This window comes from Channa argus, unplaced genomic scaffold, assembly GCF_033026475.1.
Source record: "Channa argus isolate prfri unplaced genomic scaffold, Channa argus male v1.0 Contig014, whole genome shotgun sequence".
In the NCBI taxonomy this organism is placed as follows: domain Eukaryota; kingdom Metazoa; phylum Chordata; class Actinopteri; order Anabantiformes; family Channidae; genus Channa; species Channa argus.
In genome coordinates, this window is record NW_027125233.1 from 110,781 (window position 1) to 137,545 (window position 26,765).

The window sequence follows — 26,765 nt, forward strand, 5'->3', positions numbered from 1 at the left end:
GCTCTTTCTGGCATCAGCACCTGTTTGCTGTTCTTGGTTTCCAAACCTTATTTAGCATTTTTGAATTGTTAGGTTTTGTGCCGTGGTTTTGTTTATAAATTGTATATTTTGTAAATAGTATTAAATCTGTAGGGGTGAACTGCCATTTTCTTTGGACTGTTTTCACATTAGGGAGTTAGGGTTAGCGACTGTCTTTTGGTTTGTTTATTTCTATCAGGCTAGCTAGCGCTTTCTGTGGGAAATGGCTTATTTTGTTTATTATGTTGGCCTTGGTTCGCCCTGAGTTGTAGTGTCATGTTTTGTTTGACACTTTCTTTCGTTTAAAATAAATATCATTCTGTTGGAACATCTCGATCCTGGATTTTGGTTTGGGGATCGGAGAGGGAACATGCAAATTTATCTTTGTATGTTTCACCCTGACCCCCTAGACAGGGGCGTAACAGACCAGTACAGTTATAGTACTTTGTACTTTGCCACATTTATCTTCTTCTTAGCAAGTGTCATGCATTCTGCTTCTCCAGCGTTTTTAAGAGCTGTTGATGATGTCAAATGCAGCTTACGGCCACACCGCTCTCTAAGCGCCCGATCTCGTCCGATCTCGGCAGCCAAATAGAGCCGGGCCTGGTTAGTACTTGGTAGGAAGACCGCCTGGGAATACCAGGTGCTGTAAGCTTTTTTGCTTGGGTTTACGGGCAGCACAAGCTGGTGTTACTGCCTATTTATTCATAGAAATTGTTCTATATTTTCATCAAATTTTGTTCTTTCATTGCTGTTTTGCTACTTTATTGGTTTTTCAACCATCGTGCTTCATTACTAGTAGACCATGTTACGGTCCTGGCCATATGTGTTGTTTTTATTTTCTCGTTCTTATAGGTGCCCTGCCTGATTGGCCGGATTGAGGGGCAGTACAGGAAGCTGATTGGTCCATCCTACACTTCCTGGAGTTTTAAAAGTACGGTTCCCAACAGCTAGCGAGGCTCTTTCTGGCAGTAACACCTGTTTGCTGTTCTTGGTTTCCAAACCTTATTTAGCATTTTTGAATTGTTAGGTTTTGTGCCGTGGTTTTGTTTATAAATTGTATATTTTGTAATTCGTATTAAATCTGTAGGGGTGAACAGCCATTTTCTTTTGATTGTTTTCTCTTGTTTTCACATTAGGGAGTTAGGGTTAGCGACTGTCTTTTGGTTTGTTTATTTCTATCAGGCTAGCTAGCACTTTCTGTGGGAAATGGCTTATTTTGTTTATTATGTTGGCCTTGGTTCGCCCTGAGTTGTAGTGTCATGTTTTGTTTGACACTTTCTTTCGTTTAAAATAAATATCATTCTGTTGGAACATCTCGGTCCTGGATTTTGGTTTGGGGATCGGAGAGGGAACATGCTAATTTATCTTTGTATGTTGCACCCTGACCCCCTGGACAGGGGCGTAACAGACCAGTACAGTTATAGTACTTTGTACTTTGCCACATTTATCTTCTTCTTAGCAAGTGTCATGCATTCTGCTTCTCCAGCGTTTTTAAGAGCTGTTGATGATATCAAATGCAGCTTACGGCCACACCGCTCTCTAAGCGCCCGATCTCGTCCGATCTCGGCAGCCAAATAGAGCCGGGCCTGGTTAGTACTTGGTAGGAAGACCGCCTGGGAATACCAGGTGCTGTAAGCTTTTTTGCTTGGGTTTACGGGCAGCACAAGCTGGTGTTACTGCCTATTTATTCATAGAAATTGTTCTTTATTTTCATCAAATTTTGTTCTTTCATTGCTGTTTTGCTACTTTATTGGTTTTTCAACCATCGTGCTTCATTACTAGTAGACCATGTTACGGTCCTGGCCATATGTGTTGTTTTTATTTTGTTGTTCTTATAGGTGCCCTGCCTGATTGGCCGGATTGGGGGGCAGTACAGGAAGCTGATTGGTCCATCCTACACTTCCTGGAGTTTTAAAAGTACGGTTCCCAACAGCTAGCGAGGCTCTTTCTGGCAGCAGCACCTGTTTGCTGTTCTTGGTTTCCAAACTTTATTTAGCATTTTTGAATTGTTAGGTTTTATGCCGTGGTTTTGTTTATAAATTGTATATTTTGTAAATAGTATTAAATCTGTAGGGGTGAACAGCCATTTTCTTTGGACTGTTTTCACATTTGGGAGTTAGGGTTAGCGACTGTGTTTTGGTTTGTTTATTTCTATCAGGCTAGCTAGCACTTTCTGTGGGAAATGGCTTATTTTGTTTATTATGTTGGCCTTGGTTCGCCCTGAGTTGTAGTGTCATGTTTTGTTTGACACTTTCTTTCGTTTAAAATAAATATCATTCTGTTGGAACATCTCGATCCTGGAGTTTGGTTTGGGGATCGGAGAGGGAACATGCTAATTTATCTTTGTATGTTGCACCCTGACCCCCTGGACAGGGGCGTAACAGACCAGTACAGTTATAGTACTTTGTACTTTGCCACATTTATCTTCTTCTTAGCAAGTGTCATGCATTCTGCTTCTCCAGCGTTTTTAAGAGCTGTTGATGATGTCAAATGCAGCTTACGGCCACACCGCTCTCTAAGCGCCCGATCTCGTCCGATCTCGGCAGCCAAATAGAGCCGGGCCTGGTTAGTACTTGGTAGGAAGACCGCCTGGGAATACCAGGTGCTGTAAGCTTTTTTGCTTGGGTTTACGGGCAGCACAAGCTGGTGTTACTGCCTATTTATTCATAGAAATTGTTCTATATTTTCATCAAATTTTGTTCTTTCATTGCTGTTTTGCTACTTTATTGGTTTTTCAACCATCGTGCTTCATTACTAGTAGACCATGTTACGGTCCTGGCCATATGTGTTGTTTTTGATTTGTTGTTCTTATAGGTGCCCTGCCTGATTGGCCGGATTGGGGGGCAGTACAGGAAGCTGATTGGTCCATCCTACACTTCCTGGAGTTTTAAAAGTACGGTTCCCAACAGCTAGCGAGGCTCTTTCTGGCAGCAGCACCTGTTTGCTGTTCTTGGTTTCCAAACCTTATTTAGCATTTTTGATTTGTTAGGTTTTTTGCCGTGGTTTTGTTTATAAATTGTATATTTTGTAATTCGTATTAAATCTGTAGGGGTGAACAGCCATTTTCTTTTGATTGTTTTCTCTTGTTTTCACATTAGGGAGTTAGGGTTAGCGACTGTCTTTTGGATTGTTTATTTCTATCAGGCTAGCTAGCACTTTCTGTGGGAAATGGCTTATTTTGTTTATTATGTTGGCCTTGGTTTGCCCTGAGTTGTAGTGTCATGTTTTGTTTGACACTTTCTTTCGTTTAAAATAAATATCATTCTGTTGGAACATCTCGATACTGGAGTTTGGTTTGGGGATCGGAGAGGGAACATGCTAATTTATCTTTGTATGTTGCACCCTGACCCCCTGGACAGGGGCGTAACAGACCAGTACAGTTATAGTACTTTGTACTTTGCCACATTTATCTTCTTCTTAGCAAGTGTCATGCATTCTGCTTCTCCAGCGTTTTTAAGAGCTGTTGATGATGTCAAATGCAGCTTACGGCCACACCGCTCTCTAAGCGCCCGATCTCGTCCGATCTCGGCAGCCAAATAGAGCCGGGCCTGGTTAGTACTTGGTAGGAAGACCGCCTGGGAATACCAGGTGCTGTAAGCTTTTTTGCTTGGGTTTACGGGCAGCACAAGCTGGTGTTACTGCCTATTTATTCATAGAAATTGTTCTATATTTTCATCAAATTTTGTTCTTTCATTGCTGTTTTGCTACTTTATTGGTTTTTCAACCATCGTGCTTCATTACTAGTAGACCATGTTACGGTCCTGGCCATATGTGTTGTTTTTATTTTCTCGTTCTTATAGGTGCCCTGCCTGATTGGCCGGATTGAGGGGCAGTACAGGAAGCTGATTGGTCCATCCTACACTTCCTGGAGTTTTAAAAGTACGGTTCCCAACAGCTAGCGAGGCTCTTTCTGGCAGCAGCACCTGTTTGCTGTTCTTGGTTTCCAAACCTTATTTAGCATTTTTGAATTCTTAGGTTTTGTGCCGTGGTTTTGTTTATAAATTGTATATTTTGTAATTCGTATTAAATCTGTAGGGGTGAACAGCCATTTTCTTTTGATTGTTTTCTCTTGTTTTCACATTAGGGAGTTAGGGTTAGCGACTGTCTTTTGGTTTGTTTATTTCTATCAGGCTAGCTAGCACTTTCTGTGGGAAATGGCTTATTTTGTTTATTATGTTGGCCTTGGTTCGCCCTGAGTTGTAGTGTCATGTTTTGTTTGACACTTTCTTTCGTTTAAAATAAATATCATTCTGTTGGAACATCTCGGTCCTGGATTTTGGTTTGGGGATCGGAGAGGGAACATGCTAATTTATCTTTGTATGTTGCACCCTGACCCCCTGGACAGGGGCGTAACAGACCAGTACAGTTATAGTACTTTGTACTTTGCCACATTTATCTTCTTCTTAGCAAGTGTCATGCATTCTGCTTCTCCAGCGTTTTTAAGAGCTGTTGATGATGTCAAATGCAGCTTACGGCCACACCGCTCTCTAAGCGCCTGATCTCGTCCGATCTCGGCAGCCAAATAGAGCCGGGCCTGGTTAGTACTTGGTAGGAAGACCGCCTGGGAATACCAGGTGCTGTAAGCTTTTTTGCTTGGGTTTACGGGCAGCACAAGCTGGTGTTACTGCCTATTTATTCATAGAAATTGTTCTATATTTTCATCAAATTTTGTTCTTTCATTGCTGTTTTGCTACTTTATTGGTTTTTCAACCATCGTGCTTCATTACTAGTAGACCATGTTACGGTCCTGGCCATATGTGTTGTTTTTATTTTGTTGTTCTTATAGGTGCCCTGCCTGATTGGCCGGATTGGGGGGCAGTACAGGAAGCTGATTGGTCCATCCTACACTTCCTGGAGTTTTAAAAGTACGGTTCCCAACAGCTAGCGAGGCTCTTTCTGGCAGCAGCACCTGTTTGCTGTTCTTGGTTTCCAAACTTTATTTAGCATTTTTGAATTGTTAGGTTTTATGCCGTGGTTTTGTTTATAAATTGTATATTTTGTAAATAGTATTAAATCTGTAGGGGTGAACAGCCATTTTCTTTTGATTGTTTTCTCTTGTTTTCACATTAGGGAGTTAGGGTTAGCGACTGTCTTTTGGTTTGTTTATTTCTATCAGGCTAGCTAGCACTTTCTGTGGGAAATGGCTTATTTTGTTTATTATGTTGGCCTTGGTTCGCCCTGAGTTGTAGTGTCATGTTTTGTTTGACACTTTCTTTCGTTTAAAATAAATATCATTCTGTTGGAACATCTCGATCCTGGATTTTGGTTTGGGGATCGGAGAGGGAACATGCTAATTTATCTTTGTATGTTGCACCCTGACCTCCTGGACAGGGGCGTAACAGACCAGTACAGTTATAGTACTTTGTACTTTGCCACATTTATCTTCGTCTTAGCAAGTTTCATGCATTCTGCTTCTCCAACGTTTTTAAGAGCTGTTGATGATGTCAAATGCAGCTTACGGCCACACCGCTCTCTAAGCGCCCGATCTCGTCCGATCTCGGCAGCCAAATAGAGCCGGGCCTGGTTAGTACTTGGTAGGAAGACCGCGTGGGAATACCAGGTGCTGTAAGCTTTTTTGCTTGGGTTTACGGGCAGCACAAGCTGGTGTTACTGCCTATTTATTCATAGAAATTGTTCTATATTTTCATCAAATTTTGTTCTTTCATTACTGTTTTGCTACTTTATTGGTTTGTCAACCATCGTGCTTCATTACTAGTAGACCATGTTACGGTCCTGGCCATATGTGTTGTTTTTGATATGTTGTTCTTATAGGTGCCCTGCCTGATTGGCCGGATTGAGGGGCAGTACAGGAAGCTGATTGGTCCATCCTACACTTCCTGGAGTTTTAAAAGTACGGTTCCCAACAGCTAGCGAGGCTCTTTCTGGCAGTAACACCTGTTTGCTGTTCTTGGTTTCCAAACCTTATTTAGCATTTTTGAATTGTTAGGTTTTGTGCCGTGGTTTTGTTTATAAATTGTATATTTTGTAAATAGTATTAAATCTGTAGGGGTGAACAGCCATTTTCTTTGGACTGTTTTCACATTAGGGAGTTAGGGTTAGCGACTGTCTTTTGGTTTGTTTATTTCTATCAGGCTAGCTAGCACTTTCTGTGGGAAATGGCTTATTTTGTTTATTATGTTGGCCTTGGTTCGCCCTGAGTTGTAGTGTCATGTTTTGTTTGACACATTCTTTCGTTTAAAATGAATATCATTCTGTTGGAACATCTCGATCCTGGATTTTGGTTTGGGGATCGGAGAGGGAACATGCTAATTTATCTTTGTATGTTGCACCCTGACCCCCTGGACAGGGGCGTAACAGACCAGTACAGTTATAGTACTTTGTACTTTGCCACATTTATCTTCTTCTTAGCAAGTGTCATGCATTCTGCTTCTCCAGCGTTTTTAAGAGCTGTTGATGATGTCAAATGCAGCTTACGGCCACACCGCTCTCTAAGCGCCCGATCTCGTCCGATCTCGGCAGCCAAATAGAGCCGGGCCTGGTTAGTACTTGGTAGGAAGACCGCGTGGGAATACCAGGTGCTGTAAGCTTTTTTGCTTGGGTTTACGGGCAGCACAAGCTGGTGTTACTGCCTATTTATTCATAGAAATTGTTCTATATTTTCATCAAATTTTGTTCTTTCATTGCTGTTTTGCTACTTTATTGGTTTGTCAACCATCGTGCTTCATTACTAGTAGACCATGTTACGGTCCTGGCCATATGTGTTGTTTTTATTTTGTTGTTCTTATAGGTGCCCTGCCTGATTGGCCGGATTGGGGGGCAGTACAGGAAGCTGATTGGTCCATCCTACACTTCCTGGAGTTTTAAAAGTACGGTTCCCAACAGCTAGCGAGGCTCTTTCTGGCAGCAGCACCTGTTTGCTGTTCTTGGTTTCCAAACTTTATTTAGCATTTTTGAATTGTTAGGTTTTATGCCGTGGTTTTGTTTATAAATTGTATATTTTGTAAATAGTATTAAATCTGTAGGGGTGAACAGCCATTTTCTTTGGACTGTTTTCACATTTGGGAGTTAGGGTTAGCGACTGTGTTTTGGTTTGTTTATTTCTATCAGGCTAGCTAGCACTTTCTGTGGGAAATGGCTTATTTTGTTTATTATGTTGGCCTTGGTTCGCCCTGAGTTGTAGTGTCATGTTTTGTTTGACACTTTCTTTCGTTTAAAATAAATATCATTCTGTTGGAACATCTCGATCCTGGAGTTTGGTTTGGGGATCGGAGAGGGAACATGCTAATTTATCTTTGTATGTTGCACCCTGACCCCCTGGACAGGGGCGTAACAGACCAGTACAGTTATAGTACTTTGTACTTTGCCACATTTATCTTCTTCTTAGCAAGTGTCATGCATTCTGCTTCTCCAGCGTTTTTAAGAGCTGTTGATGATGTCAAATGCAGCTTACGGCCACACCGCTCTCTAAGCGCCCGATCTCGTCCGATCTCGGCAGCCAAATAGAGCCGGGCCTGGTTAGTACTTGGTAGGAAGACCGCCTGGGAATACCAGGTGCTGTAAGCTTTTTTGCTTGGGTTTACGGGCAGCACAAGCTGGTGTTACTGCCTATTTATTCATAGAAATTGTTCTATATTTTCATCAAATTTTGTTCTTTCATTGCTGTTTTGCTACTTTATTGGTTTTTCAACCATCGTGCTTCATTACTAGTAGACCATGTTACGGTCCTGGCCATATGTGTTGTTTTTGATTTGTTGTTCTTATAGGTGCCCTGCCTGATTGGCCGGATTGGGGGGCAGTACAGGAAGCTGATTGGTCCATCCTACACTTCCTGGAGTTTTAAAAGTACGGTTCCCAACAGCTAGCGAGGCTCTTTCTGGCAGCAGCACCTGTTTGCTGTTCTTGGTTTCCAAACCTTATTTAGCATTTTTGATTTGTTAGGTTTTTTGCCGTGGTTTTGTTTATAAATTGTATATTTTGTAATTCGTATTAAATCTGTAGGGGTGAACAGCCATTTTCTTTTGATTGTTTTCTCTTGTTTTCACATTAGGGAGTTAGGGTTAGCGACTGTCTTTTGGATTGTTTATTTCTATCAGGCTAGCTAGCACTTTCTGTGGGAAATGGCTTATTTTGTTTATTTTGTTGGCCTTGGTTTGCCCTGAGTTGTAGTGTCATGTTTTGTTTGACACTTTCTTTCGTTTAAAATAAATATCATTCTGTTGGAACATCTCGATACTGGAGTTTGGTTTGGGGATCGGAGAGGGAACATGCTAATTTATCTTTGTATGTTGCACCCTGACCCCCTGGACAGGGGCGTAACAGACCAGTACAGTTATAGTACTTTGTACTTTGCCACATTTATCTTCTTCTTAGCAAGTGTCATGCATTCTGCTTCTCCAGCGTTTTTAAGAGCTGTTGATGATGTCAAATGCAGCTTACGGCCACACCGCTCTCTAAGCGCCCGATCTCGTCCGATCTCGGCAGCCAAATAGAGCCGGGCCTGGTTAGTACTTGGTAGGAAGACCGCCTGGGAATACCAGGTGCTGTAAGCTTTTTTGCTTGGGTTTACGGGCAGCACAAGCTGGTGTTACTGCCTATTTATTCATAGAAATTGTTCTATATTTTCATCAAATTTTGTTCTTTCATTGCTGTTTTGCTACTTTATTGGTTTTTCAACCATCGTGCTTCATTACTAGTAGACCATGTTACGGTCCTGGCCATATGTGTTGTTTTTATTTTCTCGTTCTTATAGGTGCCCTGCCTGATTGGCCGGATTGAGGGGCAGTACAGGAAGCTGATTGGTCCATCCTACACTTCCTGGAGTTTTAAAAGTACGGTTCCCAACAGCTAGCGAGGCTCTTTCTGGCAGCAGCACCTGTTTGCTGTTCTTGGTTTCCAAACCTTATTTAGCATTTTTGAATTCTTAGGTTTTGTGCCGTGGTTTTGTTTATAAATTGTATATTTTGTAATTCGTATTAAATCTGTAGGGGTGAACAGCCATTTTCTTTTGATTGTTTTCTCTTGTTTTCACATTAGGGAGTTAGGGTTAGCGACTGTCTTTTGGTTTGTTTATTTCTATCAGGCTAGCTAGCACTTTCTGTGGGAAATGGCTTATTTTGTTTATTATGTTGGCCTTGGTTCGCCCTGAGTTGTAGTGTCATGTTTTGTTTGACACTTTCTTTCGTTTAAAATAAATATCATTCTGTTGGAACATCTCGGTCCTGGATTTTGGTTTGGGGATCGGAGAGGGAACATGCTAATTTATCTTTGTATGTTGCACCCTGACCCCCTGGACAGGGGCGTAACAGACCAGTACAGTTATAGTACTTTGTACTTTGCCACATTTATCTTCTTCTTAGCAAGTGTCATGCATTCTGCTTCTCCAGCGTTTTTAAGAGCTGTTGATGATGTCAAATGCAGCTTACGGCCACACCGCTCTCTAAGCGCCTGATCTCGTCCGATCTCGGCAGCCAAATAGAGCCGGGCCTGGTTAGTACTTGGTAGGAAGACCGCCTGGGAATACCAGGTGCTGTAAGCTTTTTTGCTTGGGTTTACGGGCAGCACAAGCTGGTGTTACTGCCTATTTATTCATAGAAATTGTTCTATATTTTCATCAAATTTTGTTCTTTCATTGCTGTTTTGCTACTTTATTGGTTTTTCAACCATCGTGCTTCATTACTAGTAGACCATGTTACGGTCCTGGCCATATGTGTTGTTTTTATTTTGTTGTTCTTATAGGTGCCCTGCCTGATTGGCCGGATTGGGGGGCAGTACAGGAAGCTGATTGGTCCATCCTACACTTCCTGGAGTTTTAAAAGTACGGTTCCCAACAGCTAGCGAGGCTCTTTCTGGCAGCAGCACCTGTTTGCTGTTCTTGGTTTCCAAACTTTATTTAGCATTTTTGAATTGTTAGGTTTTATGCCGTGGTTTTGTTTATAAATTGTATATTTTGTAAATAGTATTAAATCTGTAGGGGTGAACAGCCATTTTCTTTGGACTGTTTTCACATTAGGGAGTTAAGGTTAGCGACTGTGTTTTGGTTTGTTTATTTCTATCAGGCTAGCTAGCACTTTCTGTGGGAAATGGCTTATTTTGTTTATTATGTTGGCCTTGGTTCGCCCTGAGTTGTAGTGTCATGTTTTGTTTGACACTTTCTTTCGTTTAAAATAAATATCATTCTGTTGGAACATCTCGATCCTGGATTTTGGTTTGGGGATCGGAGAGGGAACATGCTAATTTATCTTTGTATGTTGCACCCTGACCTCCTGGACAGGGGCGTAACAGACCAGTACAGTTATAGTACTTTGTACTTTGCCACATTTATCTTCGTCTTAGCAAGTTTCATGCATTCTGCTTCTCCAACGTTTTTAAGAGCTGTTGATGATGTCAAATGCAGCTTACGGCCACACCGCTCTCTAAGCGCCCGATCTCGTCCGATCTCGGCAGCCAAATAGAGCCGGGCCTGGTTAGTACTTGGTAGGAAGACCGCGTGGGAATACCAGGTGCTGTAAGCTTTTTTGCTTGGGTTTACGGGCAGCACAAGCTGGTGTTACTGCCTATTTATTCATAGAAATTGTTCTATATTTTCATCAAATTTTGTTCTTTCATTACTGTTTTGCTACTTTATTGGTTTGTCAACCATCGTGCTTCATTACTAGTAGACCATGTTACGGTCCTGGCCATATGTGTTGTTTTTGATATGTTGTTCTTATAGGTGCCCTGCCTGATTGGCCGGATTGAGGGGCAGTACAGGAAGCTGATTGGTCCATCCTACACTTCCTGGAGTTTTAAAAGTACGGTTCCCAACAGCTAGCGAGGCTCTTTCTGGCAGTAACACCTGTTTGCTGTTCTTGGTTTCCAAACCTTATTTAGCATTTTTGAATTGTTAGGTTTTGTGCCGTGGTTTTGTTTATAAATTGTATATTTTGTAAATAGTATTAAATCTGTAGGGGTGAACAGCCATTTTCTTTGGACTGTTTTCACATTAGGGAGTTAGGGTTAGCGACTGTCTTTTGGTTTGTTTATTTCTATCAGGCTAGCTAGCACTTTCTGTGGGAAATGGCTTATTTTGTTTATTATGTTGGCCTTGGTTCGCCCTGAGTTGTAGTGTCATGTTTTGTTTGACACATTCTTTCGTTTAAAATGAATATCATTCTGTTGGAACATCTCGATCCTGGATTTTGGTTTGGGGATCGGAGAGGGAACATGCTAATTTATCTTTGTATGTTGCACCCTGACCCCCTGGACAGGGGCGTAACAGACCAGTACAGTTATAGTACTTTGTACTTTGCCACATTTATCTTCTTCTTAGCAAGTGTCATGCATTCTGCTTCTCCAGCGTTTTTAAGAGCTGTTGATGATGTCAAATGCAGCTTACGGCCACACCGCTCTCTAAGCGCCCGATCTCGTCCGATCTCGGCAGCCAAATAGAGCCGGGCCTGGTTAGTACTTGGTAGGAAGACCGCGTGGGAATACCAGGTGCTGTAAGCTTTTTTGCTTGGGTTTACGGGCAGCACAAGCTGGTGTTACTGCCTATTTATTCATAGAAATTGTTCTATATTTTCATCAAATTTTGTTCTTTCATTGCTGTTTTGCTACTTTATTGGTTTGTCAACCATCGTGCTTCATTACTAGTAGACCATGTTACGGTCCTGGCCATATGTGTTGTTTTTATTTTCTCGTTCTTATAGGTGCCCTGCCTGATTGGCCGGATTGAGGGGCAGTACAGGAAGCTGATTGGTCCATCCTACACTTCCTTGAGTTTTAAAAGTACGGTTCCCAACAGCTAGCGAGGCTCTTTCTGGCAGCAGCACCTGTTTGCTATTCTTGGTTTCCAAACCTTATTTAGCATTTTTGAATTCTTAGGTTTTGTGCCGTGGTTTTGTTTATAAATTGTATATTTTGTAATTCGTATTAAATCTGTAGGGGTGAACACCCATTTTCTTTTGATTGTTTTCTCTTGTTTTCACATTAGGGAGTTAGGGTTAGCGACTGTCTTTTGGTTTGTTTATTTCTATCAGGCTAGCTAGCACTTTCTGTGGGAAATGGCTTATTTTGTTTATTATGTTGGCCTTGGTTCGCCCTGAGTTGTAGTGTCATGTTTTGTTTGACACTTTCTTTCGTTTAAAATAAATATCATTCTGTTGGAACATCTCGATCCTGGATTTTGGTTTGGGGATCGGAGAGGGAACATGCTAATTTATCTTTGTATGTTGCACCCTGACCCCCTGGACAGGGGCGTAACAGACCAGTACAGTTATAGTACTTTGTACTTTGCCACATTTATCTTCTTCTTAGCAAGTGTCATGCAATCTGCTTCTCCAGCGTTTTTAAGAGCTGTTGATGATGTCAAATGCAGCTTACGGCCACACCGCTCTCTAAGCGCCCGATCTCGTCCGATCTCGGCAGCCAAATAGAGCCGGGCCTGGTTAGTACTTGGTAGGAAGACCGCCTGGGAATACCAGGTGCTGTAAGCTTTTTTGCTTGGGTTTACGGGCAGCACAAGCTGGTGTTACTGCCTATTTATTCATAGAAATTGTTCTATATTTTCATCAAATTTTGTTCTTTCATTGCTGTTTTGCTACTTTATTGGTTTTTCAACCATCGTGCTTCATTACTAGTAGACCATGTTACGGTCCTGGCCATATGTGTTGTTTTTATTTTCTCGTTCTTATAGGTGCCCTGCCTGATTGGCCGGATTGAGGGGCAGTACAGGAAGCTGATTGGTCCATCCTACACTTCCTGGAGTTTTAAAAGTACGGTTCCCAACAGCTAGCGAGGCTCTTTCTGGCAGCAGCACCTGTTTGCTGTTCTTGGTTTCCAAACCTTATTTAGCATTTTTGAATTGTTAGGTTTTGTGCCGTGGTTTTGTTTATAAATTGTATATTTTGTAATTCGTATTAAATCTGTAGGGGTGAACAGCCATTTTCTTTTGATTGTTTTCTCTTGTTTTCACATTAGGGAGTTAGGGTTAGCGACTGTCTTTTGGTTTGTTTATTTCTATCAGGCTAGCTAGCACTTTCTGTGGGAAATGGCTTATTTTGTTTATTATGTTGGCCTTGGTTCGCCCTGAGTTGTAGTGTCATGTTTTGTTTGACACTTTCTTTCGTTTAAAATAAATATCATTCTGTTGGAACATCTCGGTCCTGGATTTTGGTTTGGGGATCGGAGAGGGAACATGCTAATTTATCTTTGTATGTTGCACCCTGACCCCCTGGACAGGGGCGTAACAGACCAGTACAGTTATAGTACTTTGTACTTTGCCACATTTATCTTCTTCTTAGCAAGTGTCATGCATTCTGCTTCTCCAGCGTTTTTAAGAGCTGTTGATGATGTCAAATGCAGCTTACGGCCACACCGCTCTCTAAGCGCCCGATCTCGTCCGATCTCGGCAGCCAAATAGAGCCGGGCCTGGTTAGTACTTGGTAGGAAGACCGCCTGGGAATACCAGGTGCTGTAAGCTTTTTTGCTTGGGTTTACGGGCAGCACAAGCTGGTGTTACTGCCTATTTATTCATAGAAATTGTTCTATATTTTCATCAAATTTTGTTCTTTCATTGCTGTTTTGCTACTTTATTGGTTTTTCAACCATCGTGCTTCATTACTAGTAGACCATGTTACGGTCCTGGCCATATGTGATGTTTTTATTTTGTTGTTCTTATAGGTGCCCTGCCTGATTGGCCGGATTGGGGGGCAGTACAGGAAGCTGATTGGTCCATCCTACACTTCCTGGAGTTTTAAAAGTACGGTTCCCAACAGCTAGCGAGGCTCTTTCTGGCAGCAGCACCTGTTTGCTGTTCTTGGTTTCCAAACTTTATTTAGCATTTTTGAATTGTTAGGTTTTATGCCGTGGTTTTGTTTATAAATTGTATATTTTGTAAATAGTATTAAATCTGTAGGGGTGAACAGCCATTTTCTTTGGACTGTTTTCACATTAGGGAGTTAGGGTTAGCGACTGTGTTTTGGTTTGTTTATTTCTATCAGGCTAGCTAGCACTTTCTGTGGGAAATGGCTTATTTTGTTTATTATGTTGGCCTTGGTTCGCCCTGAGTTGTAGTGTCATGTTTTGTTTGACACTTTCTTTCGTTTAAAATAAATATCATTCTGTTGGAACATCTCGATCCTGGATTTTGGTTTGGGGATCGGAGAGGGAACATGCTAATTTATCTTTGTATGTTGCACCCTGACCCCCTGGACAGGGGCGTAACAGACCAGTACAGTTATAGTACTTTGTACTTTGCCACATTTATCTTCGTCTTAGCAAGTTTCATGCATTCTGCTTCTCCAACGTTTTTAAGAGCTGTTGATGATGTCAAATGCAGCTTACGGCCACACCGCTCTCTAAGCGCCCGATCTCGTCCGATCTCGGCAGCCAAATAGAGCCGGGCCTGGTTAGTACTTGGTAGGAAGACCGCGTGGGAATACCAGGTGCTGTAAGCTTTTTTGCTTGGGTTTACGGGCAGCACAAGCTGGTGTTACTGCCTATTTATTCATAGAAATTGTTCTATATTTTCATCAAATTTTGTTCTTTCATTACTGTTTTGCTACTTTATTGGTTTGTCAACCATCGTGCTTCATTACTAGTAGACCATGTTACGGTCCTGGCCATATGTGTTGTTTTTATTTTCTTGTTCTTATAGGTGCCCTGCCTGATTGGCCGGATTGGGGGGCAGTACAGGAAGCTGATTGGTCCATCTTACACTTCCTGGAGTTTTAAAAGTACGGTTCCCAACAGCTAGCGAGGCTCTTTCTGGCAGCAGCACCTGTTTGCTGTTCTTGGTTTCCAAACTTTATTTAGCATTTTTGAATTGTTAGGTTTTATGCCGTGGTTTTGTTTATAAATTGTATATTTTGTAAATAGTATTAAATCTGTAGGGGTGAACTGCCATTTTCTTTGGATTGTTTTCACATTTGGGAGTTAGGGTTAGCGACTGTCTTTTGGTTTGTTTATTTCTATCAGGCTAGCTAGCACTTTCTGTGGAAAATGGCTTATTTTGTTTATTATGTTGGCCTTGGTTCGCCCTGAGTTGTAGTGTCATGTTTTGTTTGACACTTTCTTTCGTTTAAAATAAATATCATTCTGTTGGAACATCTCGATCCTGGATTTTGGTTTGGGGATCGGAGAGGGAACATGCTAATTTATCTTTGTATGTTGCACCCTGACCCCCTGGACAGGGGCGTAACAGACCAGTACAGTTATAGTACTTTGTACTTTGCCACATTTATCTTCTTCTTAGCAAGTGTCATGCATTCTGCTTCTCCAGCGTTTTTAAGAGCTGTTGATGATGTCAAATGCAGCTTACGGCCACACCGCTCTCTAAGCGCCCGATCTCGTCCGATCTCGGCAGCCAAATAGAGCCGGGCCTGGTTAGTACTTGGTAGGAAGACCACGTGGGAATACCAGGTGCTGTAAGCTTTTTTGCTTGGGTTTACGGGCAGCACAAGCTGGTGTTACTGCCTATTTATTCATAGAAATTGTTCTATATTTTCATCAAATTTTGTTCTTTCATTACTGTTTTGCTACTTTATTGGTTTGTCAACCATCGTGCTTCATTACTAGTAGACCATGTTACGGTCCTGGCCATATGTTTTTTTTATTTTCTTGTTCTTATAGGTGCCCTGCCTGATTGGCCGGATTGGGGGGCAGTACAGGAAGCTGATTGGTCCATCCTACACTTCCTGGAGTTTTAAAAGTACGGTTCCCAACAGCTAGCGAGGCTCTTTCTGGCAGCAGCACCTGTTTGCTGTTCTTGGTTTCCAAACTTTATTTAGCATTTTTGAATTGTTAGGTTTTATGCCGTGGTTTTGTTTATAAATTGAATATTTTGTAAATAGTATTAAATCTGTAGGGGTGAACAGCCATTTTCTTTGGACTGTTTTCACATTAGGGAGTTAGGGTTAGCGACTGTGTTTTGGTTTGTTTATTTCTATCAGGCTAGCTAGCACTTTCTGTGGGAAATGGCTTATTTTGTTTATTATGTTGGCCTTGGTTCGCCCTGAGTTGTAGTGTCATGTTTTGTTTGACACTTTCTTTCGTTTAAAATAAATATCATTCTGTTGGAACATCTCGATCCTGGATTTTGGTTTGGGGATCGGAGAGGGAACATGCTAATTTATCTTTGTATGTTGCACCCTGACCCCCTGGACAGGGGCGTAACAGACCAGTACAGTTATAGTACTTTGTACTTTGCCACATTTATCTTCGTCTTAGCAAGTTTCATGCATTCTGCTTCTCCAACGTTTTTAAGAGCTGTTGATGATGTCAAATGCAGCTTACGGCCACACCGCTCTCTAAGCGCCCGATCTCGTCCGATCTCGGCAGCCAAATAGAGCCGGGCCTGGTTAGTACTTGGTAGGAAGACCGCGTGGGAATACCAGGTGCTGTAAGCTTTTTTGCTTGGGTTTACGGGCAGCACAAGCTGGTGTTACTGCCTATTTATTCATAGAAATTGTTCTATATTTTCATCAAATTTTGTTCTTTCATTACTGTTTTGCTACTTTATTGGTTTGTCAACCATCGTGCTTCATTACTAGTAGACCATGTTACGGTCCTGGCCATATGTGTTGTTTTTATTTTCTTGTTCTTATAGGTGCCCTGCCTGATTGGCCGGATTGGGGGGCAGTACAGGAAGCTGATTGGTCCATCTTACACTTCCTGGAGTTTTAAAAGTACGGTTCCCAACAGCTAGCGAGGCTCTTTCTGGCAGCAGCACCTGTTTGCTGTTCTTGGTTTCCAAACTTTATTTAGCATTTTTGAATTGTTAGGTTTTATGCCGTGGTTTTGTTTATAAATTGTATATTTTGTAAATAGTATTAAATCTGTAGGGGTGAACTGCCATTTTCTTTGGATTGTTTTCACATTTGGGAGTTAGGGTTAGCGACTGTCTTTTGGTTTGTTTATTTCTATCAGGCTAGCTAGCACTTTCTGTGGAAAATGGCTTATTTTGTTTATTATGTTGGCCTTGGTTCGCCCTGAGTTGTAGTGTCATGTTTTGTTTGACACTTTCTTTCGTTTAAAATAAATATCATTCTGTTGGAACATCTCGATCCTGGATTTTGGTTTGGGGATCGGAGAGGGAACATGCTAATTTATCTTTGTATGTTGCACCCTGACCCCCTGGACAGGGGCGTAACAGACCAGTACAGTTATAGTACTTTGTACTTTGCCACATTTATCTTCTTCTTAGCAAGTGTCATGCATTCTGCTTCTCCAGCGTTTTTAAGAGCTGTTGATGATGTCAAATGCAGCTTACGGCCACACCGCTCTCTAAGCGCCCGATCTCGTCCGATCTCGGCAGCCAAATAGAGCCGGGCCTGGTTAGTACTTGGTAGGAAGACCACGTGGGAATACCAGGTGCTGTAAGCTTTTTTGCTTGGGTTTACGGGCAGCACAAGCTGGTGTTACTGCCTATTTATTCATAGAAATTGTTCTATATTTTCATCAAATTTTGTTCTTTCATTACTGTTTTGCTACTTTATTGGTTTGTCAACCATCGTGCTTCATTACTAGTAGACCATGTTACGGTCCTGGCCATATGTTTTTTTTATTTTCTTGTTCTTATAGGTGCCCTGCCTGATTGGCCGGATTGGGGGGCAGTACAGGAAGCTGATTGGTCCATCCTACACTTCCTGGAGTTTTAAAAGTACGGTTCCCAACAGCTAGCGAGGCTCTTTCTGGCAGCAGCACCTGTTTGCTGTTCTTGGTTTCCAAACTTTATTTAGCATTTTTGAATTGTTAGGTTTTATGCCGTGGTTTTGTTTATAAATTGAATATTTTGTAAATAGTATTAAATCTGTAGGGGTGAACAGCCATTTTCTTTGGACTGTTTTCACATTAGGGAGTTAGGGTTAGCGACTGTGTTTTGGTTTGTTTATTTCTATCAGGCTAGCTAGCACTTTCTGTGGGAAATGGCTTATTTTGTTTATTATGTTGGCCTTGGTTCGCCCTGAGTTGTAGTGTCATGTTTTGTTTGACACTTTCTTTCGTTTAAAATAAATATCATTCTGTTGGAACATCTCGATCCTGGATTTTGGTTTGGGGATCGGAGAGGGAACATGCTAATTTATCTTTGTATGTTGCACCCTGACCCCCTGGACAGGGGCGTAACAGACCAGTACAGTTATAGTACTTTGTACTTTGCCACATTTATCTTCGTCTTAGCAAGTTTCATGCATTCTGCTTCTCCAACGTTTTTAAGAGCTGTTGATGATGTCAAATGCAGCTTACGGCCACACCGCTCTCTAAGCGCCCGATCTCGTCCGATCTCGGCAGCCAAATAGAGCCGGGCCTGGTTAGTACTTGGTAGGAAGACCGCGTGGGAATACCAGGTGCTGTAAGCTTTTTTGCTTGGGTTTACGGGCAGCACAAGCTGGTGTTACTGCCTATTTATTCATAGAAATTGTTCTATATTTTCATCAAATTTTGTTCTTTCATTACTGTTTTGCTACTTTATTGGTTTGTCAACCATCGTGCTTCATTACTAGTAGACCATGTTACGGTCCTGGCCATATGTGTTGTTTTTATTTTGTTGTTCTTATAGGTGCCCTGCCTGATTGGCCGGATTGGGGGGCAGTACAGGAAGCTGATTGGTCCATCCTACACTTCCTGGAGTTTTAAAAGTACGGTTCCCAACAGCTAGCGAGGCTCTTTCTGGCAGCAGCACCTGTTTGCTGTTCTTGGTTTCCAAACTTTATTTAGCATTTTTGAATTGTTAGGTTTTATGCCGTCGTTTTGTTTATAAATTGTATATTTTGTAAATAGTATTAAATCTGTAGGGGTGAACTGCCATTTTCTTTGGATTGTTTTCACATTTGGGAGTTAGGGTTAGCGACTGTCTTTTGGTTTGTTTCTTTCTATCAGGCTAGCTAGCACTTTCTGTGGGAAATGGCTTATTTTGTTTATTATGTTGGCCTTGGTTCGCCCTGAGTTGTAGTGTCATGTTTTGTTTGACACTTTCTTTCGTTTAAAATGAATATCATTCTGTTGGAACATCTCGATCCTGGATTTTGGTTTGGGGATCGGAGAGGGAACATGCTAATTTATCTTTGTATGTTGCACCCTGACCCCCTGGACAGGGGCGTAACAGACCAGTACAGTTATAGTACTTTGTACTTTGCCACATTTATCTTCTTCTTAGCAAGTGTCATGCCTTCTGCTTCTCCAGCGTTTTTAAGAGCTGTTGATGATGTCAAATGCAGCTTACGGCCACACCGCTCTCTAAGCGCCCGATCTCGTCCGATCTCGGCAGCCAAATAGAGCCGGGCCTGGTTAGTACTTGGTAGGAAGACCGCCTGGGAATACCAGGTGCTGTAAGCTTTTTTGCTTGGGTTTACGGGCAGCACAAGCTGGTGTTACTGCCTATTTATTCATAGAAATTGTTCTATATTTTCATCAAATTTTGTTCTTTCATTGCTGTTTTGCTACTTTATTGGTTTGTCAACCATCGTGCTTCATTACTAGTAGACCATGTTACGGTCCTGGCCATATGTGTTGTTTTTATTTTCTCATTCTTATAGGTGCCCTGCCTGATTGGCCGGATTGAGGGGCAGTACAGGAAGCTGATTGGTCCATCCTACACTTCCTGGAGTTTTAAAAGTACGGTTCCCAACAGCTAGCGAGGCTCTTTCTGGCAGCAGCACCTGTTTGCTGTTCTTGGTTTCCAAACCTTATTTAGCATTTTTGAATTCTTAGGTTTTGTGCCGTGGTTTTGTTTATAAATTGTATATTTTGTAATTCGTATTAAATCTGTAGGGGTGAACAGCCATTTTCTTTTGATTGTTTTCTCTTGTTTTCACATTAGGGAGTTAGGGTTAGCGACTGTCTTTTGGTTTGTTTATTTCTATCAGGCTAGCTAGCACTTTCTGTGGGAAATGGCTTATTTTGTTTATTATGTTGGCCTTGGTTCGCCCTGAGTTGTAGTGTCATGTTTTGTTTGACACTTTCTTTCGTTTAAAATAAATATCATTCTGTTGGAACATCTCGATCCTGGATTTTGGTTTGGGGATCGGAGAGGGAACATGCTAATTTATCTTTGTATGTTGCACCCTGACCCCCTGGACAGGGGCGTAACAGACCAGTACAGTTATAGTACTTTGTACTTTGCCACATTTATCTTCTTCTTAGCAAGTGTCATGCATTCTGCTTCTCCAGCGTTTTTAAGAGCTGTTGATGATGTCAAATGCAGCTTACGGCCACACCGCTCTCTAAGCGCCCGATCTCGTCCGATCTCGGCAGCCAAATAGAGCCGGGCCTGGTTAGTACTTGGTAGGAAGACCGCCTGGGAATACCAGGTGCTGTAAGCTTTTTTGCTTGGGTTTACGGGCAGCACAAGCTGGTGTTACTGCCTATTTATTCATAGAAATTGTTCTATATTTTCATCAAATTTTGTTCTTTCATTGCTGTTTTGCTACTTTATTGGTTTTTCAACCATCGTGCTTCATTACTAGTAGACCATGTTACGGTCCTGGCCATATGTGTTGTTTTTATTTTCTCGTTCTTATAGGTGCCCTGCCTGATTGGCCGGATTGAGGGGCAGTACAGGAAGCTGATTGGTCCATCCTACACTTCCTGGAGTTTTAAAAGTACGGTTCCCAACAGCTAGCGAGGCTCTTTCTGGCAGCAGCACCTGTTTGCTGTTCTTGGTTTCCAAACCTTATTTAGCATTTTTGAATTCTTAGGTTTTGTGCCGTGGTTTTGTTTATAAATTGTATATTTTGTAATTCGTATTAAATCTGTAGGGGTGAACAGCCATTTTCTTTTGATTGTTTTCTCTTGTTTTCACATTAGGGAGTTAGGGTTAGCGACTGTCTTTTGGTTTGTTTATTTCTATCAGGCTAGCTAGCACTTTCTGTGGGAAATGGCTTATTTTGTTTATTATGTTGGCCTTGGTTCGCCCTGAGTTGTAGTGTCATGTTTTGTTTGACACTTTCTTTCGTTTAAAATAAATATCATTCTGTTGGAACATCTCGGTCCTGGATTTTGGTTTGGGGATCGGAGAGGGAACATGCTAATTTATCTTTGTATGTTGCACCCTGACCCCCTGGACAGGGGCGTAACAGACCAGTACAGTTATAGTACTTTGTACTTTGCCACATTTATCTTCTTCTTAGCAAGTGTCATGCATTCTGCTTCTCCAGCGTTTTTAAGAGCTGTTGATGATGTCAAATGCAGCTTACGGCCACACCGCTCTCTAAGCGCCCGATCTCGTCCGATCTCGGCAGCCAAATAGAGCCGGGCCTGGTTAGTACTTGGTAGGAAGACCGCCTGGGAATACCAGGTGCTGTAAGCTTTTTTGCTTGGGTTTACGGGCAGCACAAGCTGGTGTTACTGCCTATTTATTCATAGAAATTGTTCTATATTTTCATCAAATTTTGTTCTTTCATTGCTGTTTTGCTACTTTATTGGTTTTTCAACCATCGTGCTTCATTACTAGTAGACCATGTTACGGTCCTGGCCATATGTGTTGTTTTTATTTTGTTGTTCTTATAGGTGCCCTGCCTGATTGGCCGGATTGGGGGGCAGTACAGGAAGCTGATTGGTCCATCCTACACTTCCTGGAGTTTTAAAAGTACGGTTCCCAACAGCTAGCGAGGCTCTTTCTGGCAGCAGCACCTGTTTGCTGTTCTTGGTTTCCAAACTTTATTTAGCATTTTTGAATTGTTAGGTTTTATGCCGTGGTTTTGTTTATAAATTGTATATTTTGTAATTCGTATTAAATCTGTAGGGGTGAACACCCATTTTCTTTTGATTGTTTTCTCTTGTTTTCACATTAGGGAGTTAGGGTTAGCGACTGTCTTTTGGTTTGTTTATTTCTATCAGGCTAGCTAGCACTTTCTGTGGGAAATGGCTTATTTTGTTTATTATGTTGGCCTTGGTTCGCCCTGAGTTGTAGTGTCATGTTTTGTTTGACACTTTCTTTCGTTTAAAATAAATATCATTCTGTTGGAACATCTCGATCCTGGATTTTGGTTTGGGGATCGGAGAGGGAACATGCTAATTTATCTTTGTATGTTGCACCCTGACCCCCTGGACAGGGGCGTAACAGACCAGTACAGTTATAGTACTTTGTACTTTGCCACATTTATCTTCTTCTTAGCAAGTGTCATGCAATCTGCTTCTCCAGCGTTTTTAAGAGCTGTTGATGATGTCAAATGCAGCTTACGGCCACACCGCTCTCTAAGCGCCCGATCTCGTCCGATCTCGGCAGCCAAATAGAGCCGGGCCTGGTTAGTACTTGGTAGGAAGACCGCCTGGGAATACCAGGTGCTGTAAGCTTTTTTGCTTGGGTTTACGGGCAGCACAAGCTGGTGTTACTGCCTATTTATTCATAGAAATTGTTCTATATTTTCATCAAATTTTGTTCTTTCATTGCTGTTTTGCTACTTTATTGGTTTTTCAACCATCGTGCTTCATTACTAGTAGACCATGTTACGGTCCTGGCCATATGTGATGTTTTTATTTTGTTGTTCTTATAGGTGCCCTGCCTGATTGGCCGGATTGGGGGGCAGTACAGGAAGCTGATTGGTCCATCCTACACTTCCTGGAGTTTTAAAAGTACGGTTCCCAACAGCTAGCGAGGCTCTTTCTGGCAGCAGCACCTGTTTGCTGTTCTTGGTTTCCAAACTTTATTTAGCATTTTTGAATTGTTAGGTTTTATGCCGTGGTTTTGTTTATAAATTGTATATTTTGTAAATAGTATTAAATCTGTAGGGGTAAACAGCTATTTTCTTTGGACTGTTTTCACATTAGGGAGTTAGGGTTAGCGACTGTGTTTTGGTTTGTTTATTTCTATCAGGCTAGCTAGCACTTTCTGTGGGAAATGGCCTGTTTTGTTTATTATGTTGGCCTTGGTTCGCCCTGAGTTGTAGTGTCATGTTTTGTTTGACACTTTCTTTCGTTTAAAATAAATATCATTCTGTTGGAACATCTCGATCCTGGATTTTGGTTTGGGGATCGGAGAGGGAACATGCTAATTTATCTTTGTATGTTGCACCCTGACCCCCTGGACAGGGGCGTAACAGACCAGTACAGTTATAGTACTTTGTACTTTGCCACATTTATCTTCGTCTTAGCAAGTTTCATGCATTCTGCTTCTCCAACGTTTTTAAGAGCTGTTGATGATGTCAAATGCAGCTTACGGCCACACCGCTCTCTAAGCGCCCGATCTCGTCCGATCTCGGCAGCCAAATAGAGCCGGGCCTGGTTAGTACTTGGTAGGAAGACCGCGTGGGAATACCAGGTGCTGTAAGCTTTTTTGCTTGGGTTTACGGGCAGCACAAGCTGGTGTTACTGCCTATTTATTCATAGAAATTGTTCTATATTTTCATCAAATTTTGTTCTTTCATTACTGTTTTGCTACTTTATTGGTTTGTCAACCATCGTGCTTCATTACTAGTAGACCATGTTACGGTCCTGGCCATATGTGTTGTTTTTGATATGTTGTTCTTATAGGTGCCCTGCCTGATTGGCCGGATTGAGGGGCAGTACAGGAAGCTGATTGGTCCATCCTACACTTCCTGGAGTTTTAAAAGTACGGTTCCCAACAGCTAGCGAGGCTCTTTCTGGCAGCAGCACCTGTTTGCTGTTCTTGGTTTCCAAACCTTATTTAGCATTTTTGAATTGTTAGGTTTTGTGCCGTGGTTTTGTTTATAAATTGTATATTTTGTAAATAGTATTAAATCTGTAGGGGTGAACAGCCATTTTCTTTGGACTGTTTTCACATTAGGGAGTTAGGGTTAGCGACTGTCTTTTGGTTTGTTTATTTCTATCAGGCTAGCTAGCACTTTCTGTGGGAAATGGCTTATTTTGTTTATTATGTTGGCCTTGGTTCGCCCTGAGTTGTAGTGTCATGTTTTGTTTGACACTTTCTTTCGTTTAAAATAAATATCATTCTGTTGGAACATCTCGGTCCTGGATTTTGGTTTGGGGATCGGAGAGGGAACATGCTAATTTATCTTTGTATGTTGCACCCTGACCCCCTGGACAGGGGCGTAACAGACCAGTACAGTTATAGTACTTTGTACTTTGCCACATTTATCTTCTTCTTAGCAAGTGTCATGCATTCTGCTTCTCCAGCGTTTTTAAGAGCTGTTGATGATGTCAAATGCAGCTTACGGCCACACCGCTCTCTAAGCGCCCGATCTCGTCCGATCTCGGCAGCCAAATAGAGCCGGGCCTGGTTAGTACTTGGTAGGAAGACCGCCTGGGAATACCAGGTGCTGTAAGCTTTTTTGCTTGGGTTTACGGGCAGCACAAGCTGGTGTTACTGCCTATTTATTCATAGAAATTGTTCTATATTTTCATCAAATTTTGTTCTTTCATTGCTGTTTTGCTACTTTATTGGTTTTTCAACCATCGTGCTTCATTACTAGTAGACCATGTTACGGTCCTGGCCATATGTGTTGTTTTTATTTTGTTGTTCTTATAGGTGCCCTGCCTGATTGGCCGGATTGGGGGGCAGTACAGGAAGCTGATTGGTCCATCCTACACTTCCTGGAGTTTTAAAAGTACGGTTCCCAACAGCTAGCGAGGCTCTTTCTGGCAGCAGCACCTGTTTGCTGTTCTTGGTTTCCAAACCTTATTTAGCATTTTTGAATTGTTAGGTTTTGTGCCGTGGTTTTGTTTATAAATTGTATATTTTGTAAATAGTATTAAATCTGTAGGGGTGAACAGCCATTTTCTTTGGACTGTTTTCACATTAGGGAGTTAGGGTTAGCGACTGTCTTTTGGTTTGTTTATTTCTATCAGGCTAGCTAGCACTTTCTGTGGGAAATGGCTTATTTTGTTTATTATGTTGGCCTTGGTTCGCCCTGAGTTGTAGTGTCATGTTTTGTTTGACACTTTCTTTCGTTTAAAATAAATATCATTCTGTTGGAACATCTCGATCCTGGATTTTGGTTTGGGGATCGGAGAGGGAACATGCTAATTTATCTTTGTATGTTGCACCCTGACCCCCTGGACAGGGGCGTAACAGACCAGTACAGTTATAGTACTTTGTACTTTGCCACATTTGTCTTCTTCTTAGCAAGTGTCATGCATTCTGCTTCTCCAGTGTTTTTAAGAGCTGTTGATGATGTCAAATGCAGCTTACGGCCACACCGCTCTCTAAGCGCCCGATCTCGTCCGATCTCGGCAGCCAAATAGAGCCGGGCCTGGTTAGTACTTGGTAGGAAGACCACCTGGGAATACCAGGTGCTGTAAGCTTTTTTGCTTGGGTTTACGGGCAGCACAAGCTGGTGTTACTGCCTATTTATTCATAGAAATTGTTCTATATTTTCATCAAATTTTGTTCTTTCATTGCTGTTTTGCTACTTTATTGGTTTTTCAACCATCGTGCTACATTACTAGTAGACCATGTTACGGTCCTGGCCATATGTGTTGTTTTTGATATGTTGTTCTTATAGGTGCCCTGCCTTATTGGCCGGATTGAGGGGCAGTACAGGAAGCTGATTGGTCCATCCTACACTTCCTGGAGTTTTAAAAGTACGGTTCCCAACAGCTAGCGAGGCTCTTTCTGGCAGCAGCACCTGTTTGCTGTTCTTGGTTTCCAAACCTTATTTAGCATTTTTGAATTGTTAGGTTTTGTGCCGTGGTTTTGTTTATAAATTGTATATTTTGTAATTCGTATTAAATCTGTAGGGGTGAACAGCCATTTTCTTTGGACTGTTTTCACATTAGGGAGTTAGGGTTAGCGACTGTCTTTTGGTTTGTTTATTTCTATCAGGCTAGCTAGCACTTTCTGTGGGAAATGGCTTATTTTGTTTATTATGTTGGCCTTGGTTCGCCCTGAGTTGTAGTGTCATGTTTTGTTTGACACTTTCTTTCGTTTAAAATAAATATCATTCTGTTGGAACATCTCGATCCTGGATTTTGGTTTGGGGATCGGAGAGGGAACATGCTAATTTATCTTTGTATGTTGCACCCTGACCCCCTGGACAGGGGCGTAACAGACCAGTACAGTTATAGTACTTTGTACTTTGCCACATTTGTCTTCTTCTTAGCAAGTGTCATGCATTCTGCTTCTCCAGTGTTTTTAAGAGCTGTTGATGATGTCAAATGCAGCTTACGGCCACACCGCTCTCTAAGCGCCCGATCTCGTCCGATCTCGGCAGCCAAATAGAGCCGGGCCTGGTTAGTACTTGGTAGGAAGACCACCTGGGAATACCAGGTGCTGTAAGCTTTTTTGCTTGGGTTTACGGGCAGCACAAGCTGGTGTTACTGCCTATTTATTCATAGAAATTGTTCTATATTTTCATCAAATTTTGTTCTTTCATTGCTGTTTTGCTACTTTATTGGTTTTTCAACCATCGTGCTACATTACTAGTAGACCATGTTACGGTCCTGGCCATATGTGTTGTTTTTATTTTCTCGTTCTTATAGGTGCCCTGCCTGATTGGCCGGATTGAGGGGCAGTACAGGAAGCTGATTGGTCCATCCTACACTTCCTGGAGTTTTAAAAGTACGGTTCCCAACAGCTAGCGAGGCTCTTTCTGGCAGTAACACCTGTTTGCTGTTCTTGGTTTCCAAACCTTATTTAGCATTTTTGAATTGTTAGGTTTTGTGCCGTGGTTTTGTTTATAAATTGTATATTTTGTAATTCGTATTAAATCTGTAGGGGTGAACAGCCATTTTCTTTTGATTGTTTTCTCTTGTTTTCACATTAGGGAGTTAGGGTTAGCGACTGTCTTTTGGTTTGTTTATTTCTATCAGGCTAGCTAGCACTTTCTGTGGGAAATGGCTTATTTTGTTTATTATGTTGGCCTTGGTTCGCCCTGAGTTGTAGTGTCATG

The 26,765-nt window shown here is 41.8% G+C and overlaps 27 pseudogenes; all 27 read left to right on the forward strand.

Annotated features, from left to right (window-relative positions):
* Window positions 1-554: 554 nt before the first annotated feature.
* Window positions 555-673, forward strand: LOC137112725 (5S ribosomal RNA; annotated as a pseudogene).
* An 867-nt stretch (window positions 674-1,540) lies between these two features.
* Window positions 1,541-1,659, forward strand: LOC137112735 (5S ribosomal RNA; annotated as a pseudogene).
* An 857-nt stretch (window positions 1,660-2,516) lies between these two features.
* Window positions 2,517-2,635, forward strand: LOC137112736 (5S ribosomal RNA; annotated as a pseudogene).
* An 867-nt stretch (window positions 2,636-3,502) lies between these two features.
* On the forward strand, window positions 3,503-3,621 carry LOC137112737 (5S ribosomal RNA; annotated as a pseudogene).
* An 867-nt stretch (window positions 3,622-4,488) lies between these two features.
* Window positions 4,489-4,607, forward strand: LOC137113185 (5S ribosomal RNA; annotated as a pseudogene).
* An 867-nt stretch (window positions 4,608-5,474) lies between these two features.
* LOC137113034 (5S ribosomal RNA) lies at window positions 5,475-5,593 on the forward strand (annotated as a pseudogene).
* Window positions 5,594-6,450: 857 nt separating this feature from the next.
* Window positions 6,451-6,569, forward strand: LOC137113035 (5S ribosomal RNA; annotated as a pseudogene).
* Window positions 6,570-7,426: 857 nt separating this feature from the next.
* On the forward strand, window positions 7,427-7,545 carry LOC137112738 (5S ribosomal RNA; annotated as a pseudogene).
* Window positions 7,546-8,412: 867 nt separating this feature from the next.
* On the forward strand, window positions 8,413-8,531 carry LOC137112739 (5S ribosomal RNA; annotated as a pseudogene).
* Window positions 8,532-9,398: 867 nt separating this feature from the next.
* Window positions 9,399-9,517, forward strand: LOC137113186 (5S ribosomal RNA; annotated as a pseudogene).
* Window positions 9,518-10,374: 857 nt separating this feature from the next.
* LOC137113036 (5S ribosomal RNA) lies at window positions 10,375-10,493 on the forward strand (annotated as a pseudogene).
* An 857-nt stretch (window positions 10,494-11,350) lies between these two features.
* On the forward strand, window positions 11,351-11,469 carry LOC137113037 (5S ribosomal RNA; annotated as a pseudogene).
* Window positions 11,470-12,336: 867 nt separating this feature from the next.
* On the forward strand, window positions 12,337-12,455 carry LOC137112740 (5S ribosomal RNA; annotated as a pseudogene).
* Window positions 12,456-13,322: 867 nt separating this feature from the next.
* LOC137112741 (5S ribosomal RNA) lies at window positions 13,323-13,441 on the forward strand (annotated as a pseudogene).
* An 857-nt stretch (window positions 13,442-14,298) lies between these two features.
* Window positions 14,299-14,417, forward strand: LOC137113038 (5S ribosomal RNA; annotated as a pseudogene).
* Window positions 14,418-15,274: 857 nt separating this feature from the next.
* Window positions 15,275-15,393, forward strand: LOC137113010 (5S ribosomal RNA; annotated as a pseudogene).
* Window positions 15,394-16,248: 855 nt separating this feature from the next.
* LOC137113039 (5S ribosomal RNA) lies at window positions 16,249-16,367 on the forward strand (annotated as a pseudogene).
* Window positions 16,368-17,224: 857 nt separating this feature from the next.
* Window positions 17,225-17,343, forward strand: LOC137113011 (5S ribosomal RNA; annotated as a pseudogene).
* An 855-nt stretch (window positions 17,344-18,198) lies between these two features.
* Window positions 18,199-18,317, forward strand: LOC137113040 (5S ribosomal RNA; annotated as a pseudogene).
* An 857-nt stretch (window positions 18,318-19,174) lies between these two features.
* Window positions 19,175-19,293, forward strand: LOC137112742 (5S ribosomal RNA; annotated as a pseudogene).
* An 867-nt stretch (window positions 19,294-20,160) lies between these two features.
* On the forward strand, window positions 20,161-20,279 carry LOC137112744 (5S ribosomal RNA; annotated as a pseudogene).
* An 867-nt stretch (window positions 20,280-21,146) lies between these two features.
* On the forward strand, window positions 21,147-21,265 carry LOC137112745 (5S ribosomal RNA; annotated as a pseudogene).
* Window positions 21,266-22,132: 867 nt separating this feature from the next.
* LOC137112746 (5S ribosomal RNA) lies at window positions 22,133-22,251 on the forward strand (annotated as a pseudogene).
* Window positions 22,252-23,108: 857 nt separating this feature from the next.
* On the forward strand, window positions 23,109-23,227 carry LOC137113041 (5S ribosomal RNA; annotated as a pseudogene).
* Window positions 23,228-24,084: 857 nt separating this feature from the next.
* Window positions 24,085-24,203, forward strand: LOC137112747 (5S ribosomal RNA; annotated as a pseudogene).
* An 857-nt stretch (window positions 24,204-25,060) lies between these two features.
* Window positions 25,061-25,179, forward strand: LOC137112592 (5S ribosomal RNA; annotated as a pseudogene).
* An 857-nt stretch (window positions 25,180-26,036) lies between these two features.
* Window positions 26,037-26,155, forward strand: LOC137112708 (5S ribosomal RNA; annotated as a pseudogene).
* Window positions 26,156-26,765: the final 610 nt, after the last annotated feature.